The sequence below is a fragment of the Spea bombifrons genome, chromosome 11 (assembly GCF_027358695.1).
Source record: "Spea bombifrons isolate aSpeBom1 chromosome 11, aSpeBom1.2.pri, whole genome shotgun sequence".
NCBI lineage: Eukaryota > Metazoa > Chordata > Amphibia > Anura > Pelobatidae > Spea > Spea bombifrons.
This window is the reverse complement of record NC_071097.1, coordinates 26521813-26540298: the sequence shown is the minus strand read 5'-3', so window position 1 is coordinate 26540298 and position 18486 is coordinate 26521813.

Genomic DNA, 18486 nt, shown 5'->3' with positions numbered 1-18486 from the left:
CTGTACAAAGTAAAAGTACAAAGTAGAGGTATGATCATCTGTTTCATAAAGTGCTTTAACATAACAGCTCTGATTATCAAAATTACCTATGTAGCAAGTATTATTTAGAATAAAAGGGGGGAGAGGACATCACCAGAAGTTCCGGTGACATCCTCCAAGCAGGGTGATTGGATGTCACTGGAAGCTCTGCCATTTTGGCAGAAGTTTACACAGGGTTATCTAAGGGCATAATGATGGAGCTTCTGGTGACTTCCTCTTACCTGACCCTCCAATCCTTCACCGGGAGGTCATGTACACTTAAATGAGGATGAGGAAAGAAGGGGGAAAAAAAGAGGATAGAGAGAAAAGAGAACAGGAATATGAGGAATAAGAAGATGCGAGACACAGAAACCGAGCTGTGAAACACGGAAGTGAAAGTGGTTGACATGGAAGGCAGAGAGACAGAGTGTGAGAGAGTGTGAGTGAAAGAGCCTACACATTTTAGATGAAAAGTCAGAGCTTTTCACTTTGTTATCTGTATCATGGAGGGTCTGCCCTCATTTTCACAGATTTTGGCAAATTTTTTAAAGTGTGTAATTTGTACAAATTTGAATGAAGACATGTAATATTCCCTTTAAAGGGGGACAAATGGCAGGTGCTTAACAGCCCTCCGCTCTACTTCCCGCTCCTGTTCATATTCTGTCTTTTTCTGATCACATATCACCCCAGTTTTAGGCAGACGTTTCTCTTGTGCACACACAATACAATGTTGAGCATGTTCTACCTTAGCCTTCAAAATTAACACCATTAACTTTTAGCATTAGTTTTAGGCTGTGGTGGGAACTCAGTAGTTTATGTTCTAAGAGACATATGGAAAGTAAATCTTTGACTGAGACATCTGCCCTTTTTGCTCAATTGTTAATTCTCGCCTGCATGTCCACGTAAATCTAAACGATTTATAGCCCAACTAACTGTAAAAAATCAGCTAGAATTACAAAGAGAAACAAATTAATTAATAAAAGTTCTGCCTAATAAAAGATAAACAATAACAACGGATCACAAAAAAGTTTAAAAAAATATTTTTGCTGGAGTTCTTATTGACATATTTGATAGTTTGAAACATATAACATTACATAAACTTTCAGCACCTCTTCTTCAGAGCTAGGATACAAATTAGGAGAGTACATCAATATCATGATGAGGGAAGGTGAAGGATTGGAACCAGATGGGGGGTAGATAAAAAATGGCTTTCTTAACTACTGCATGCAAAGTGCTGCCCTGGAGAATGTGGGATATATACTATGATGTATACTAACGCTAACACATTCAACAGTAGCATGGGGAAAATATATGCGTCTTGGGAAAAATGGCTTATGGAAGATTCATGCAAATCATAAAACAATGAGTTAAGTAGTCTCTGGTAAATATGTCTGGGAACTCTCTGGGTTGACCTGGAGTCTCCTGTTGAAGCTGAGCTTCCCTGGGTCTCCAGGTCAGTTTCTCTTTTTTCCAGGATTTTTTTCTAACTTTCCTACCTCAGCTTACCCACTAAAATGTGTCTGGCTATCATGGTGGAATATGTTGAAATATCTCATTTTTTAAATGAATCACTTTATGGTGATAACTTTTCACCCCCACTCTGTACTTAGACTTGCGCATATTAGAACATGGATATTCATAATCTAGCACTGAAACGTGTCATTAAACATACAGATCCTTAGCTTTCTAGTTACATATACAATACATGCTGTTTTTAAAAGAATAAGAGTTAAGCACATCTGCAAAATTTACTTTTCTGCCAATATTTCTTCACTTTCTGCATTGAAATTTGGCTTTAAAATACTACGGTACAGGAAACAAGTGTTTTTTTTTTGTTCTAAAAGATAATGAATACACCAGCTCATGTTTTCTGCGTTGCCAGGTTCGTGTTTGTTCAATTATTATTTCAAACTGTATACCACGAGTTAAGAGTCACTATCTGCCTCGCAGAACTATCCCTTTTCAAGAGCGTAGGTTTATACCAAGTCTGTGAATATTCATGTCTACTGAAAATAATAACAGTATTATTATTGTTGAAACCTACAGGGAAGCTATCTGCCAGCGAGAGATTATTTAAAGCAGTTTCTCCGATCAGCCTCCTCCCTACAGAAAATGCTCTGAAAAAATCCTTGCAGACACTGAGGGAAAAGCTTCTTTTTTTCTAAAGCTGTGTTTTCAAGGATAAAATCTAACTTGCAAAGATACTTATTACATGTCTGTACCCTTAAGCTGCAGAGACGACACTACTTGCTTACAGGTGGCAGAGCGAAAAGCTCGAAAAAAGCAACAAACCCCCTGAAGTCTCAAGTCAGCGCAATCATCTTCAACTCCCAAATTGTCCTAGAAGGAGAATAGAATCGGATTTGTCTTAGGCTGTTTGGCCAAACTGGGGCACAGATGGGATAATGACTTTTACAAACAGCATTTTGATGAGAGGAGGGGAGAAGGAATCGTATGTAAAATGCACAAAGGCTGCATAAACACACTGATGCCTGCAGCTGGAACAAACTAAAAAGATGTTTAATAATTTAGAACCAAGCAGGCAGGGCTTGTGCAGCTGTTGTGTGCAGGGGACCATGAAAGTCTTCTATTTGACAGCTGGCTCCATCTTTCCCCAGTTGCTACGTGAAGAAGAGAATGCAGATTTGGGATTAGCCAATCCCCGGTACCCTTGCCCATCTGCCACAAAGACCCTTAGCTCTGACTCCTCTCAGTAGAAAAGCACGTACATAAAAAAAAAAAAAGTCCACACTCTCCTAAACATATGTATTGCATCAATATCAGCCGTCAGCCATTCTGAGGGTCTGTTGACATGCCGCCAGTACATGGCTGCTGTCATTTGTGCTTCGGGGCACATTTTGCATTTCACACATTTGCAGAAATACAAAATGATGTTGGATGCAAACAATTCAGGGCCTAATTGGCTGAATTACTTTAATGTTACCTTGTGTCCCCATCTGATTAACATTGCTCAGCTGGGAGGCTTTCAGAAGGAGGAGGGGAATAAAAAGGCTTCTGGAGGGCAGGTGAAGTAATGTAGACCGTGAATAGGAGATTCTTCACAAAGTCCCAGCTGACATCCAATGCGAGATAGATAGTTAGCAGGAAAGGAATGCTACGATGACTGATTTAACATAAGATAGATAGACATACCATAATAATATATTATATACCCTATTTATATCATACACTATATGTGTTTATGCACCATATTTGTAACGAGTTATATAGCAAACGTTTTAATTAACCTGATATTACAATACAAAAGTTGTGATATTTTCGTAATATTGTCTATTTTGCTTCAGGAAAGAGCATGTGGGTTTAGAAAGTGTGGTGGAGCAATTAAAATGTCAAATTAAAGTGTTTGGGAAAGATTTATCACACATAAGACCAGATGGTCCCTTTAACAAGGCATGGCAGGGCTTTTTAGGTTTGCACAATACTCACTACATTTTAAGTTACTGTCATTTTAGTATTACTGTCTTTATTGTTTAATAAGCACCAACATATTTCAGAGAGCTGAATTAATTTTGACATGATTTACAGCAATGAATATTTGTGTTGAATATGATGCAGCGATCTTTTTTGTGACATAAGACACCAATCTTTTATGTGATTTTCTCCAAAAAAATGCCTTTTTTTCCAGGAAAAACTGTAATATATTCTTTTTATATAAGTGGATAGTTTTGGATTGTGTCCAATAGATGGAAACAATGATTATCTGTTTCTTAAAGGGACTCCTAGGTCGATAAAATATACAGTATTTTGTAGAAACATAAAAATATATTTTATTTGAATTAGCTTTGACTAACATGATTTAAGGAACTGGTAAAGTTTGTCCCTTGTTCATGCAGGGACACATCACTGAAATGCTTGGTAGAGTCATGTAATGAAATTATTAGCGCAGCGGCTTACGCTGTATGAGTGAGCGTTAGTGTACATGTTAGCATATAGTGTTGGAGTGAGTGTGTGTGTGTGGCATTAGAGTGTTTGTGCTAGTCTGTTGTGTTACAATATGTTAGTGAGTTTGTGTGTTAGTCTGTGTATGTGTTAGTTATGAGGAGGGGCAGAGGCCTGTGGAACCACTTGGCTTTATTGCCAAGGCAGAAGATACCAGCCCTATGTCACCCTATATTATGTCTATAGATGTGGAGTTAGTGGTGGGGTAATATTTTTTCCTACTGTTGCCAACAGTAACAGGATTAACCCCATATTTTGTAGTTGGTGGACACGAAACCAATGGGTATTATTCCAGCTCGTTTTTAGCGTGTTAGCCTCAGCAGCACTGATAGACTGCATAGCTGCACAAAATGGTGTCCACCATGTGTATGATATATAAATAAATAATTGTTTTTAAAAAAAGCTGATTCCCCTCTGTCAGATTATACGTATATTCCAGACAGTTCAGAGGAGACTCCTATTGAAGTTAGGGTGTAGCAGGAGACAATCACATATATGAAAGCTTAATGCTGTCATTGGCTGTCACTGCTCTTTAATTTCAATGGAATTATTTTTTTTTAAATGGGAAGACTTGATGGTGTAACTGGCTCTTATGGAATCAGAGGTCATAACTATGCTCGGGGGCTGTTGTGCCATCGTGTTGTCACAGGTTGATAAGAGTCCACAATAAAGAGTGTAGCCACTAAACATGAATGTAATCAACCACACCAACTTGCAATATGTCTTTCATCTCACGGTCAGCTTTTAAATGCTTGTACATGTTGTATAGTGAGGTAGTAATCAGAGGTTTGCCTGTGGGCCCAATTCATGGCAAAGGGGTCGTAATTTTAATGTCATTTAAATTCATATTACCAAATGACACAGTTCACTGTCTAAGGCCACTTTTAGTTAGTGATTTTACAGGATCTTAGTTTTTTTCTTTTCATGTACGTGCGCCTTAAGCATAAAGTCTAGACAAAAAAAAGAATGAAATCATCACTTTTAAAGGAAATAATTGCTTTACGTGCCTTACATTTGTAAATTTAATTGCCAGGAAACACGGAAGTTAACGTGGAATGTAAAATAGGTTTGTAAAATTTTATAATGCACGTAAGTAGAATTAGAAATAAAATTAGTTTTCTTTTATTGTTTTGCTTTATTTTGCTTAAAAAGAAGTACGGCCTCGGGTAATGTCTTGGTTAGGATTATTGGTTTAAAGGGATATCATGCTAAAAAGTACAAATTATGTTAGGTAACTACTAACTAACATGAACTGTATTAAAAAATGTAGTATATTGAAAACATACAAAGTAGAGTCAAAGAGGTGAAAATCAATAATGAGCTTCGTCAGGGGGCGACGAAGCTCATTGCAGCAAAACGTACGTTGGGGTTGGTACGTTTGGACTTGGCACCATTCATCACCAGGCTTTTTGCTGTTTTCAGCCTTGTTTCTAGGTTTGGTTAGTTACTTTTGAGCACCGATGTACCATTGCTGTATGTTATTTCATTTGTTCCTTTTAACTTTATCGCTGTGGCCATCCTTGTGTTTCTTATTTGTGCCTTTATATATATACGTATTTCCATCCTAGCTCCTGTAGTCCTGTGCCCTTGTTCATATGTACCTTCCTATATGTGTCTTGGTGCCGAGATGCTTTTTTATTATATATATTTTTTATATGTATTTAAATCATATTGTTTAATAAATATTTACTTTGTATATACCTTTTTTCCTTACGTGCTCTCCTTGCATTAGGTTTTGGTGTTTATAGTTTAGAAAAACGCTGCCTCAGAGGGGCTATGATAGCATTATATAAATATATTCGGGGCATTGTGTAGAAATCTGTTTATAAACAGGACTATGCATAGGACACATGGTCATGCGTTCAGACTGGAAGAAAGGAGATTTAGACTAAAGCAGAGGAAAGGGTTTTTTTACAGTAAGGACAATAAGGATGTGGAATTCTCTGCCTGCAGAGGTAGTTTTATCGGAGTCTGTACAGACATTTAAACTGCCTGGAAAAACATAATATTCGGGGATATAATCTTTAATTATGGGGAAACAGCTTATTGATCCAAGGCAAAATCTGACTGCCATTTTGGGGTCAAGAAAGAATTTTTTCCCTGGTTAGTGCCAAACTGGGTTTTGTTGCCTTCTTTTGGATCAACAGCAACAAATTAACAGATATAGGAAAGGCTGAACTTGATGGACGCATGTCTTTTTTTCAGCCTATATAACTATGTAACTATGTATATCCGGTCCATCCTTAACATTGGCATTTTTAACTCTTGCGTAATACACCCTAACTCCCGCTTCATTGTAAGCTCCTTTGAGCAGACCCCTCTTTACCTCTTGTTTCTGTAAGTTGAATTGTTATGTTATATACTACTTGCAAAACAGAAGACTAAAGGGAAAGTTATAGCGAGCGATGGTCAGTATGAATTACAACTTCAATTAAGCAAAAGTTTTTTGTCATAAATTAACTCTGCCGCTGTGTACAGTGCTAAAACATATGAGAAAATGGTTAAAATATGATATTAATATCTTTTTTAATCGTATTTTAATTTTCCTTAAAAGATTATTGAATCGGCAGCTATAATTGCAGGAAAATAGTGAGCTTGTTAATTAGCTTAACACAGCTTCCTCCCTTGTTAAGTGTTTCGAATTGCAGCATAGAAAAGTAATAACCCGTAACTCTGGATGACTTACCTTTGTAATGAGTTACAGTAGCATTGGCATCACAAATATTCTCATTTAGATTTTAGTCTTCATTGTAAATATTCTGGCATTAGAGGGATATTGTTAGGTTGACCTTCAATGTTGTAGTGTAATAGACTTTAGGGGTTGCCCGTCTTTGTTGGTCCCAAAGGTGAAATCTCTTGGGCTGATTTTATTTATCTTTAAGTATTAACCTCATTTTCAACATATCACCTCGTAATTTTTTAGCAGCGTGGCGGTGTAATTTTGAATCCCAAATTACTTCCTTAGCTGCTCAAAGGTTTACAAGGGGAACATCTTGTACTACATTAAAAGTCTAATGGTGAACAATATTTAACCTTTTATAATTTTTTAGGCTCCGTCTAGTCTGCTGCGAAAAGTAGAAAATACATTGAATCATTAAAGAACACTTATGGCTACTTTCTGGAAGTATCAGGAATTGTGATTTCTTAAAAGGATGTGGATCAAATGAACTCACTTAACCTTTGGGAGACCAGCCTATAAAGGTAATACAATTTAGCTTTTTTGCTTTACATTTAATTTGAATCCCTATATTTTTAAAAAATATTATTATTATTATTATCTTTTATTTATATAGCGCCAACAATTTATTCAGCACTTCAATACAAATATTCAAGGGGTATGTGCGTAATTGTAGTAATTGGTTAACTACAATCGCAATGTGTATGCTACAAATAGGAATATTCAATCCCACTTGCCTCCCACAGCAGCCTCTAGTGTAGTGTATGAGAAATATGGTTATATGGTTGTAAAAATAAATATATACAGCACAAATCTTTAAAAAGAACACTTATGTCTATCTTGAAGAAGCCATCTGAACTTGTAATAGAAAGTTGTCTCAAAAGGGATTCATAATAGCAACTTCATAATGGTCCAGGGCACAGATGCACATATTTTATTTGATTTTGTTCCCCTCATTTTAATTGTATTTAACAGTTTTAATGATGTCAGCTTCACTAAGAAATGTGTGAAATCGTGTCTGTGATTAATAAAAATGAGAAAATGTTACAGAATATTTCCCCGTAATGGATGTAATACTGATCTGTTCTCATGGTTTTTGTTAAAAAAGTGAGAAAATGAAAAGCAGATTTGTCATTCTTTGCAGAAGAAATGTGATACCTTTAAATGTTTAAGTAATATTTCCTGTAAAACACACAAAGACATCTGCAAAGCTGTTTCCAGACACATTTGGAAGTGGCAAGGGCAACTACAAGTGACATGAATGAGGCTTGGCATTTAACCCCTAGGACAATGAAAAATATATAATCATGGAACTCATACACCATATTTTGGAGCCCCATAATATGTATAATTGAGTTTGTCATATTACCCAAATCTTACATTTTACAATTCAGTAAAATACATAAACTCAAGAAAAATAAAATACGCTGATTGCAAAGTGGGCATGTATAAATGTACAAATTCTGTATTTAGATGTTATACACAAGGTAAACTGCAACACAGCACAGAACACAACCATCTACGCCACCAAGCATACGCAGGCACAGCTTTTATATACAGTGAATCCAGTGAACCAGTACATCTGAGACAAATCATCATGCATTGACACAAAACACAGTACAATGAAGTAACAGTAATCATGACACAACACCAAAGATTTTAAACTGTTCTAGCGGTTTGAAAAACTGGTTTTGTTATAGGAATGACATCCAAGGATGTGGGGTTGGGTGAATAAAAGAAAAGTCAGCTAAGAAGACGCTCAGGGGACCAGGAGAGTAGGGGAAGGGGATTAATCCTCCTCCTAAAAAGGATAGGATAGTCTTTAGCAAGCTGAGGATCAGCCAGCGAAAGTCTCACGCAGTAATCGTTTACCTTCTCGTGAGCAGGTGTTTCCTAGCAGACCACAAAGCTTCTTTAACAAAACACATTAGGTGCCAGGCTTCTTTGATGACACTGTCCATGTGAGTTCATAGAAAGAGTCTATCTAAAACAGAAGGGTAGGAGAGGAACTTCCTTCCCACAGATTTTTTTTAGTTTTTTTTCCAGGGACATGATGCACTGTGGGAAGAATATGTAAATGCACAGCCCCCTGGTATGCAGAAATTTCCTCAGAGGAAGGCCTCCCTTAATGGCTACCATTGCCATGTCCTTGTGTCTGTTGGTCCAGCCTCTCTTGTGGAAACAGGGGACCCTCAAACCTGCTTGATAATGTCCTTACCAGCAAAATTCGGGGCGCATGTGTACATAGAAAAAAGAAATAATAAACAGTGCCAGCACAACAGGCTCGTCTGAGGTATGAAGACTGTTCTTTATTCTTTAAAATCTCTAAGAGCATAAAATAAAGAAAACAACCATATGGTGCAGTATCTTCCTTAATAGTATGTGCGCAAGTTAAAAAAGCACTTACAGGATGGTTGAATTCAAGTCGCTATTCAAAATAAATGTCCATTGAAGTGGATCAGGAACATGCAGATTAAAAAACTTCTCAACGCGTTTCGCCGCTCACTGGGCTTCCTCAGGAGAAATAAATATCAATTGATGTCATCCGCTATGATAATCCGCAATCGTGGTGAGTAAAAATAGAAATTTCTATTTTTACTCACCACGATTGCGGATTATCATAGCGGATGACATCAATTGATATTTATTTCTCCTGAGGAAGCCCAGTGAGCGGCGAAACGCGTTGAGAAGTTTTTTAATCTGCATGTTCCTGATCCACTTCAATGGACATTTATTTTGAATAGCGACTTGAATTCAACCATCCTGTAAGTGCTTTTTTAACTTGCGCACATACTATTAAGGAAGATACTGCACCATATGGTTGTTTTCTTTATTTTATGCTCTTAGAGATTTTAAAGAATAAAGAACAGTCTTCATACCTCAGACGAGCCTGTTGTGCTGGCACTGTTTATTATTTCTTTTTTCTATGTACACATGCGCCCCGAATTTTGCTGGTTACGTGTTTGAACGCCGAGAGGAGCGTTTTGGTTGGGCTGCGGCAGTGATACATTAGAGAAGTATTTTTTGGTTCCTATTCTTTTACCATCACCTTACACGTGTTTTTTGGGTGTTTTTAGTTTTTAGTTTTTCTGATAATGTCCTTACCTCTGATTAGCTCACTGATCACCCCAGGGGACCGCAAGTCTTTTTTAGCTCATTCCAATTGATGTTCTCTCTTAAACTTGATAACATCAAGGTAAAACCCTGGTGTATTCCAGTTGTAGGGGATTCATTTGTTTGTTAATCTCATTAATCTAAAGGTAAGACTTTTATTCAACGCTGTAATCCTCTGGGTCGTGGGAGCAGGGTACTGACATGCCCCACTCCCCGTCCATTTCCCCTTTAAATGGGGGTGCTCCTCACAATGTCAGCGGGAACACCCACTGAATTTGGCGGGTATGCCCTGTGGTGTCAGAATGAATGCCCACTGACAACATTGTGGCTGTCCACAATCGTCACCAGGACCGTCCACTGATGTCACTGGGCAGTCCTGGCTACGTCCCGCAAGGGTAGGCTCTGGGTAGCCGGAGCCCACAAGTTCCCACGGATGACCATTTGACCCAAAGATAATGAAAAACTATACTTGGCATTGCATGGGTTGATTTACCTACCTAATATTCTTTCCCCAAGACCTACTCCTGCGAATGACCATGCGAGGCCTTGGCCCTTTAGGGCTGGAAGCCGTCTGATAACGTAAGTGTGACTGGATATGTGCGGCTTCTACATTTCTATTCTCACGTAGCATGCAGCTGCACATTTCCAAGAGGTGCAAAGGCGGATTGGGCAAGTGTGTGGCACTGTCGGCCAGATGAGCAATCTGGATCTGCTAAGTACTCTAATATGCATTCATGTTTGTGGGGTCACTATTATGTAGTGAATTACATGGCGGGTTGCATACAGGTAAGTAATCTCTTCTTGTGCTATATTGAAGCCTCATCAAAAGAAACTCTAAGCAGGTGCATGTTTATGTAATATACTCTCATATATTTTCCAGGTCTCTTCACATGACAAAATCCTTCTTTGTGATGACACTGCAAAAAAACACATTACATGCAGTTGGTTCTACATGAATAGAACATCTGAATTTGTTTTACCAAGTAATTTATTAATTAGTCACTTTCATGCTTTGAGTGTTTTGGATCCATTACCTTCATTTAATAGTTTGGCTTTAGGACATTTTTAAGATACATTTTCCATTTTGTAACCAAGCTGAAATAATTGTTTTCCTTCGCATTATTTTACTGTCATAAATCACCAAATCATATTAAGTAGCTCCTGTTGTTGAATAATTAAATGTAATAATTAATAGCGACTCCATAGTATATCTGACTTCATACATTATCACTATTTTGGTGTTCCAAGCTTTTATCAGAGATAGATATAAATATTTCATAGTCGAGTTTTTCCTCACCAAACCATCCAACCCTGTCTTTATGGACCTTGTTTTGTGCACTGAGCCACAGTCATGCTGGAACACAAAAGGGTCTTCCCCAAACTGTTCCCACAAAGTTGGAAGCATAGCATTGATTTGCAGATGCTATAAACATTGGAAAAATGTATGATTTTTCTAAATGCTTAATTTTTTTTTTTGAAGCCACGAGGTTCAATGTCGCTGTGAAGTGATGACATGGTATGGTGCCAAAGAGCCCAAGTAAGTTCCACAACGAAAACTGTTCGTTTTCGAAAACTGTACATATACTGGCCTTTCAAGTTTTTTGTTACACGATAAGGCAGATTGGACTAGGAGTCTATGTGTGAGTTTGTAGCATTCTGGAGACACCCTAGAATAGGCAACACTTCAAACCTTTCCAAAAACATTTTGGAAAACACTCATTATTATTGGAAATGCAGAATTTATTCTTGTCATTCACTGAAGGATTTAGGAAAAGGTCGCTAGGTAGGTCCTTAGAGGTCCCATTGGAACTTTCAGAGCTTCCAGTGGTAGCCGAGCTCTCCTCGGCTCCAGAGCAGACACCGGGGAGTTTTTTTGTTCTATAGATCAGGATGTTGCTGTGGACACAATCCTTTTTTTCTTCATGCCATATTATATCCAGGAAAAATCCCCTTCAGGAATATATCATTATTGCATTATTGCATCAGCATTTAGCCCGGAGAAAGATGATATTGCACAAGAAGGGCCTTCGTCTGCAAGGCAACCTCTGCCTCAGTTTCTCAGGCATTGAGTCCACAGGTTTGTGAAGCCACAACTGCATCCCTAGTGCAAGTTATTAGGTAGAGCTGATGAAAATTAAAGATTAGTCACCAGCCATGACAGACTGCATGTGTTTAATAATAATAAGACGACAGGTAAAAAGTAGAGGATACACAGGGAATGCAATTAGATAAGACAATCCAAAATGTTGCTTCTGAAAATGCAAATAACCTCATCAAATGACAATATTACAACTTTACATCTTTTGTAAATCACATTTTATTGAAAGTTTTTTTTTTCTTTTTAGAAAATGCAGAACAAGGTTACAGAAACAAAATAGGAATTCATTCCTGACCTTGTGTGTCATTGCATTGGATTGGATAAATGCAACCCAACTTACACCAAGCATGCCAGTGATATGTCTGACCACAATGGGAATATATATATATACATTAAACAAGAAGGGGATATTAGACAACCTTGTTGACCCCACAAATTACTGTCAACTAGTGCCTTGGTTACTTCACAAGTTCTATAGGATACTAAGATTGCATCTCTAGAAAAGTAGCTCTGCAATATATTTAAAAAATGGAACTCACCAGTGAAAAATTATGTAACGCTATCTCTTTTTATGTGGTGGAAAACAAAATCTCTTAAAATATATACATACACATTTTTCATAGTTTCAAAACCAGAATAACCAGCTTTGAGCTGTCTGATTAAAATAATGATGTTAACTGTATTTAGGAAATGTACAAATCTGTATTTGCTGCTAATGCGACAGATGTTGCTGCTTAGTGCAATTTCATTAATAAGTCACTGTCTTAGAGATACGCCTTATTGCTAATTGTACTCATTCATTCACTAGTTGCCAAAAATTAAAAAGGTGAACATTGACTAATTAAATATGCTAGATATATAGAAAATAGCCATACATTTAAAATGTGTTCACGTCAGAGACAGCTACAATTTTCAAAAAATGTTTAAAGGAAATTTATGAAAATAAAGCTAATGTATAAATTACAGTTTCAGAAAAGTAACCAAGAACAACCCTTTTGTGCAAATTTGTAATGTGTTTGTCTTTTAATCAGTGACATGATTAGTTGTTTATTTATCCCTTTCAATTAACAATGGATCTATCAAAAGGATCGCCCAGTGCTTTAAATTCATAGAGGTCCGAGAGATGAAATTGTTATATTCAATAACTGTTAATGTGCTTAAAGGACTAATTTAGCATTTTTTCTTTGTAGGGGAGTCCTGACTGTTGTGATTATATTTCTGTCTGGCTGAACGTAGGATGCTTTGATAAAGGGCCCCGTGGGTCAAACAAGAAAAGGGGACATGACTGCTGGCCTAGTGCGGAAGGACTTGTGAGCATCATTTTTCCAACGGGGTCGCCCTCTTTTTCTCTTTTAAAGCAGGTACAGTTCAGGCTTTCCCACCCGACCTACCCCTGTGTTGGGTCAAATGAAATTGGGTCATGTTTTGTTGGGTTTCTTCTTGGGGAGGAATGTCCTGAACATGGTTGACGGCATCGCAGGAACACTTGGTGCATGTGGTAGTGTAGCCCCATAACGGCCAGAAGGTTCAGTAGATGGCAGGTCATTTGGGTCATGTTGTATTATGTTTGCTATGTTTCTCTGATCAAAAGGGGGATATGAATAAAGCTGTGGCCTAAAGCCATAGTTGGCACCAAATTGGCAATTGTGTCTTATTGCTTAAGGGAAGGTTGGGTGGGGTTTTGCTCATGGCTATAGGCCTAAGCAGTCATGCTGAATGTGTCATTGTCACAGAAACATATCTGAATGTTAATGGGTGTCCTGATTCCGAGTCAGATGTGTTGGTACCGTTGGTACCGTGTTAGACAAGGCTAATGATATGTCAGTGTCTAATTCTGTGTGCTTACTTTCTAATCTTTTTAAGTCCTAGGTATTTGTGTTTTCCCTAGCCAAGTGAGGATGATCATACTCCAGTGCCAAAGGACCACAAATGAAAGTTAAATCATCTTCCACTTTTGTGGTTGTTCTCTTGCACATGGGGATGTGCAGTTTATTTCTGCCTTCACTTGCCAGAGCATGTTGGGCCTAATTTTCTACGAGCCCCTTCCAAAGACGTAGTTTTAACAGTATCGGAGCGCAAGGGTTGATTGACTGACAGTCCTAGGTGGAAACTGCAATTACTTCCTGCTTGCCTGCGATTGGCTAAATATTTTTTCATTTTTTTAATATGTAGATAATGAATGTTCTATTTTTTATATGTAGATGAGGAGCTACCAGAGGGTAATATTATACACTGTATATGATTTAAAAATGCTGAAATGGCAATTGCTTCTCAGACTTCTTGATGGATATATTTGCATAGTATCTGCATAAGTAATGCTTAATCCAAACTAATGACATCTTAATGAAATTCCATTCAAAACTAGTAGTAGTATCTGCTGTTTATTGTATATATTAAAAATTTGTAGGGAAAAGGGCAATGCAATTTTCTAAGTTATATGCCTTCTGAATCAATCCCACAATCATTCTGTACTTGAATAAAATATATGTATATTTATTTGTAGCAGCTGGTAAGACAAATATTTACATTTTCCAACATTAAATGACTGCATAATGTATATATTTATTTAATCATTCTAAGTATGTAGATGGAAAAAAAATGGTGATCATGCCATTTTGCTAAACAAATTATTTGTAACAATTTTATATGTAAAATGTTTCATTTAACTTAGGAATGAAAAGCTCTTTGTAATTTGTTTATATACATAAATCCTGTTTTGCATGTATCCTCATCTTAATTTTTATATGGGCTGTTTGAAGAGTGGTCTGAAATTAGAGAGTATATTTTATTTAAACATGAACATTACATTTGACACATTACATGTTGGTACTTATTTGCATTTAATACATAATTATCCATAATACCCATGAAAAGAGCAGAATATATATGAGAAAAATAAGTCCAAAGAGTCCTAAAGTGGAACAAAACTGTGGGTGTTGTACTGGCCAATGGATATGCCCGGCAAATGCCTAGTAGACTGGTGTCCATCCCACTTAACTGTAAGTCTGGTCAGGCAAACAATGCGCCCTTTTAGTATGTGGCTTATATTAGCCAGCAGGTGGCCTTAAAGTACTAGTGCCCACTTTCACTTTTCTGTAGCTGGTATTATTTATGGCATATTATGGTGATTTTAGAATGTATGTAGTCAAAAACTTGGAGTATATGCGCTTTATAGAGCCGCTAATGCATTTTAATGCAGACAATATGGTTCATAAATTTTTTAGTTATTTTCAGGCCTGGACCGACCATCTGGCTCACCTGGCAAATACCCAGTGGGCAGCTGGCCAATAGCACCCAATACTTACCCGATCACTTCCTGCAGTGTGTTGGCATTGGAAGCATATGCTGGACCGCATGCTGCTTGAGTTTAAGTTTGAGTGGCTGCTTGAGTTTAAGTTTGAGTGGTTAAGCGTATCCAGCCAGGAGCCTTAAAATGCCAGGACTGCTTAGACATCCCCCAGTCTGGCCCTGGTTATTTAAGTTAGAGAGTGGGTTGTAGGCTACATATCACACAAGCAGAGTCAGATCGAGAGGCGCAATACAGAATGATAAACCAGGAACATAGTCAGAAGGTCCAGATTCAGAGGCAGGCAGAACAGATTTGTAGTCAAGTAAACAGGCAAGAAATCAGATCCAAAATAACTGCACAAGCTCAACAAATACAATATCACTGAGCAAAGAATACAGGGCAGAGGCAGGATAAAATAGCCTACTAAACAGGTAACATATGCAGGTTTTCAGCACTTAGTGGCAGCAGGTAGAAATAAAGAGGGCAGATAACAAAAAAAAGGAGAGCAGGTAGTTAACTGCAATAAAATGGGTCAACAGCACAGCTTGACAAGTGGCAGATAGAACTGAAAACCTGTTTGTAGATGTGAAGTCCTGTGCCAGACATGGCAGTTCCCCTGTCTGTCTATACTGAAAGTAGGAAGCATACTTAGCTTCCTGCGCATGTGCTGTAGTGCAGCCAATCACACGAATACTAAGTAAACACTCCAATTGGCTTCTACTACATAAGTATACTTCTTGCTTTCTTTAGTGAGAGGTAAGGTGAGGCGGAAAGAGACAGGATGAAAAAGGATTTCTTTTTATAGAAATATTTAAAAAAGAATGTGGAGAAAAAATGGAAGTTGAAAAAACCCTTAATGTGTATAAAATTGAAGAGAGTATATTCTTTTCTATGCAATATGCTTATTAAAACCACAGGAGAATAAATGCACTTGTTTCTACACTATAACACGAGATATGGAAATGTGGCATGGCTTTAATAAATAAACAAATATTTTTAGAAGCGGTTTCTATCCTTTGAAAAGCCAGATAGAGCACTGAAATGTTTTATAAACACAATAAAGGTTCCCTATATAAGTACTATACATCATGAAAACAAACAGTTTTGCTTATAGAAGTGTGGAATCAGTAATGTAATAAATTTTCTACTGTGTGGACTTTGCCTAAAATACAATAACTAGAAGACGTACAGCACATTTAAACATGGGCTTTTAAAGTACCGGTTCTTAGGAATACATCAATATTTTAATGTAAACAAAAAAACAACAAATTAATTATTTAGTATTAATAAGGTTGAGTGTGTTAAATCAATTGATTTTAAACATAGAAGAAAATCCAGGTGTCAACACGGAGGATTTTAAAGTCTATTTTTTATAGCTGTTTAAAAGATATTGTTTAACTGAATTATATGTACATGTGCAAAATGAATTTCTATTCATTGATGTTAGTTAGTAGACTTGTGCTAGGCAAGCAAAATTGTTTCAGATGAAACCTTTGCTTCATTTTTGAAGCAATCGTTTTGGGACAACAAACAACAAACCTCGAATTGTGAGAGAGGACATCACTGCAAGTGCCGCCATTTTGGCAGAAGTTCCCACTAGGTTATGTCCGCGGAGATATGAACGAAGAGAAAGGAGAAAGATGATGATGATGGAAGATAAAAAAGAAGCAGAAGTGGTTGGCAGAGTTTTAGACAAATGGGCGGATGCGAGAGATGTTTGTTAGGTGCAAGCGGCAGGATCTGGCGAGGGACTGAATGTAAGGGATGAAGGAAAGGTTAGAGTCAAGGATAAATTAGCCCACCTCTCATTTTTTTGTCTACTTCTACAATCAGTCATTGATATTTACCCTCCTACACACAGTCCCTTCCCACTTTGCCTCTTCAAGGTGCTTGTAATGGTGGCTACACATCACAATAAATGGACGAATTCTAACAAAATTTTGTCACTTCTGCAATTCCTTTTCTGCAGTTTTGTTGGGGAGTTCCCTCGTTTTTGGAGATTCATACAAACGCATGAAAAAGGCTTCTTTTGGTATTTTCAAGAAGTTTGAGAATATGAAACCCATACTTTGACAGCTGAGGCACCCATTGGAAAAACTCATGTTAGCAAAAGTTAGATGCAGTCATCTCTTCTAAAGATGATCAGTTTCGGCACTTCCTTAAATAAAAGCTGCAATGTAAATGCTTCCCTTACTAAAGTAGATTTCAAGACACCGTTTGTAAAAATCATCATGATAATTGTTTGCAGTTTGCCAAAATGTTACTTTACCATATGCAGTTGAATTTGCCTATAGCAGCCTTAGCAGCCTAAGGGCTTCTGGGAGCACTGATTGCATTATTTATTCCTCTGTGCAGTCAGACATGTAAAATAATGGTGATGGTGATTGCAATGTATTTTTTTATTACCGTATTTGCTCAATTATAAGACGACCCCCCCCAAATGTGAATATTAATTTAGGAAAAAAAGAAAAAGCCTACCCTATAGGCAAAAAGTTTTACTAGTAAATATTAATTCATATGTAAACGATTTTTTCATATTTAATAAAAACTATGATTTTTTTTTTGTTTTTATTTACTTGTATTTGCCACTCTGCCCCCCCAGATATGCCTTATACCCCCTATATGCCACTCTGCCCCCCCCCGGCATGCATTTTAACCCCCTATATGCCACTCTGCTTTCCTGATATGCCTTTTAACCCCCCTATATGTCACTCTGCCTCCAGAAAACCATTGAACCCCATCCAATGCCACTCTTAACCCCCATGCCACTCTTAACCCCCTCTCGACTTACCAGTGCATCCCTTTACTTGTGACCTGTGCTACTAGTGGGGCAGCCGGTGGAGGTCTGTGCGAGGCAGACCTCTGCTGCTGGTGGCCAGTACTTCCGCCGAGGGTTCTATGACTTTTCCCTGAGAAATCTCATGGTGCTGCCACAAACACAAGGGATTCTGGGTAGGCACATGCAAATAAGGTCAACAATAATCACCCTTTGCCTCTATATCCACTTTATACATGGATCCCTTGAAAGTAATTGCCCGCTGTACAGGACAGCCTTTAGACAAAACTCAGGTAAGAGATGCAATAGCCAGATCACCACTCATGACAGCTGTAAATTAGGAAAAAATCGAGGTGGGCATGCAAGAACTCCTGCCTGGGGTGCCATTTTGCCTAAGACGGATCCTGCAAATCAGTACTCCCTGAAAAACAAGGCATTAGATTGCAAATGCATTTATATCCGTTAGAAGGATGTTCAAGTTTTTACCCAACCCAAGTTAAAACAGTTTATTCAGCATCAGAATTTTCTATTGAGGAACACACTTCTTAAATAGC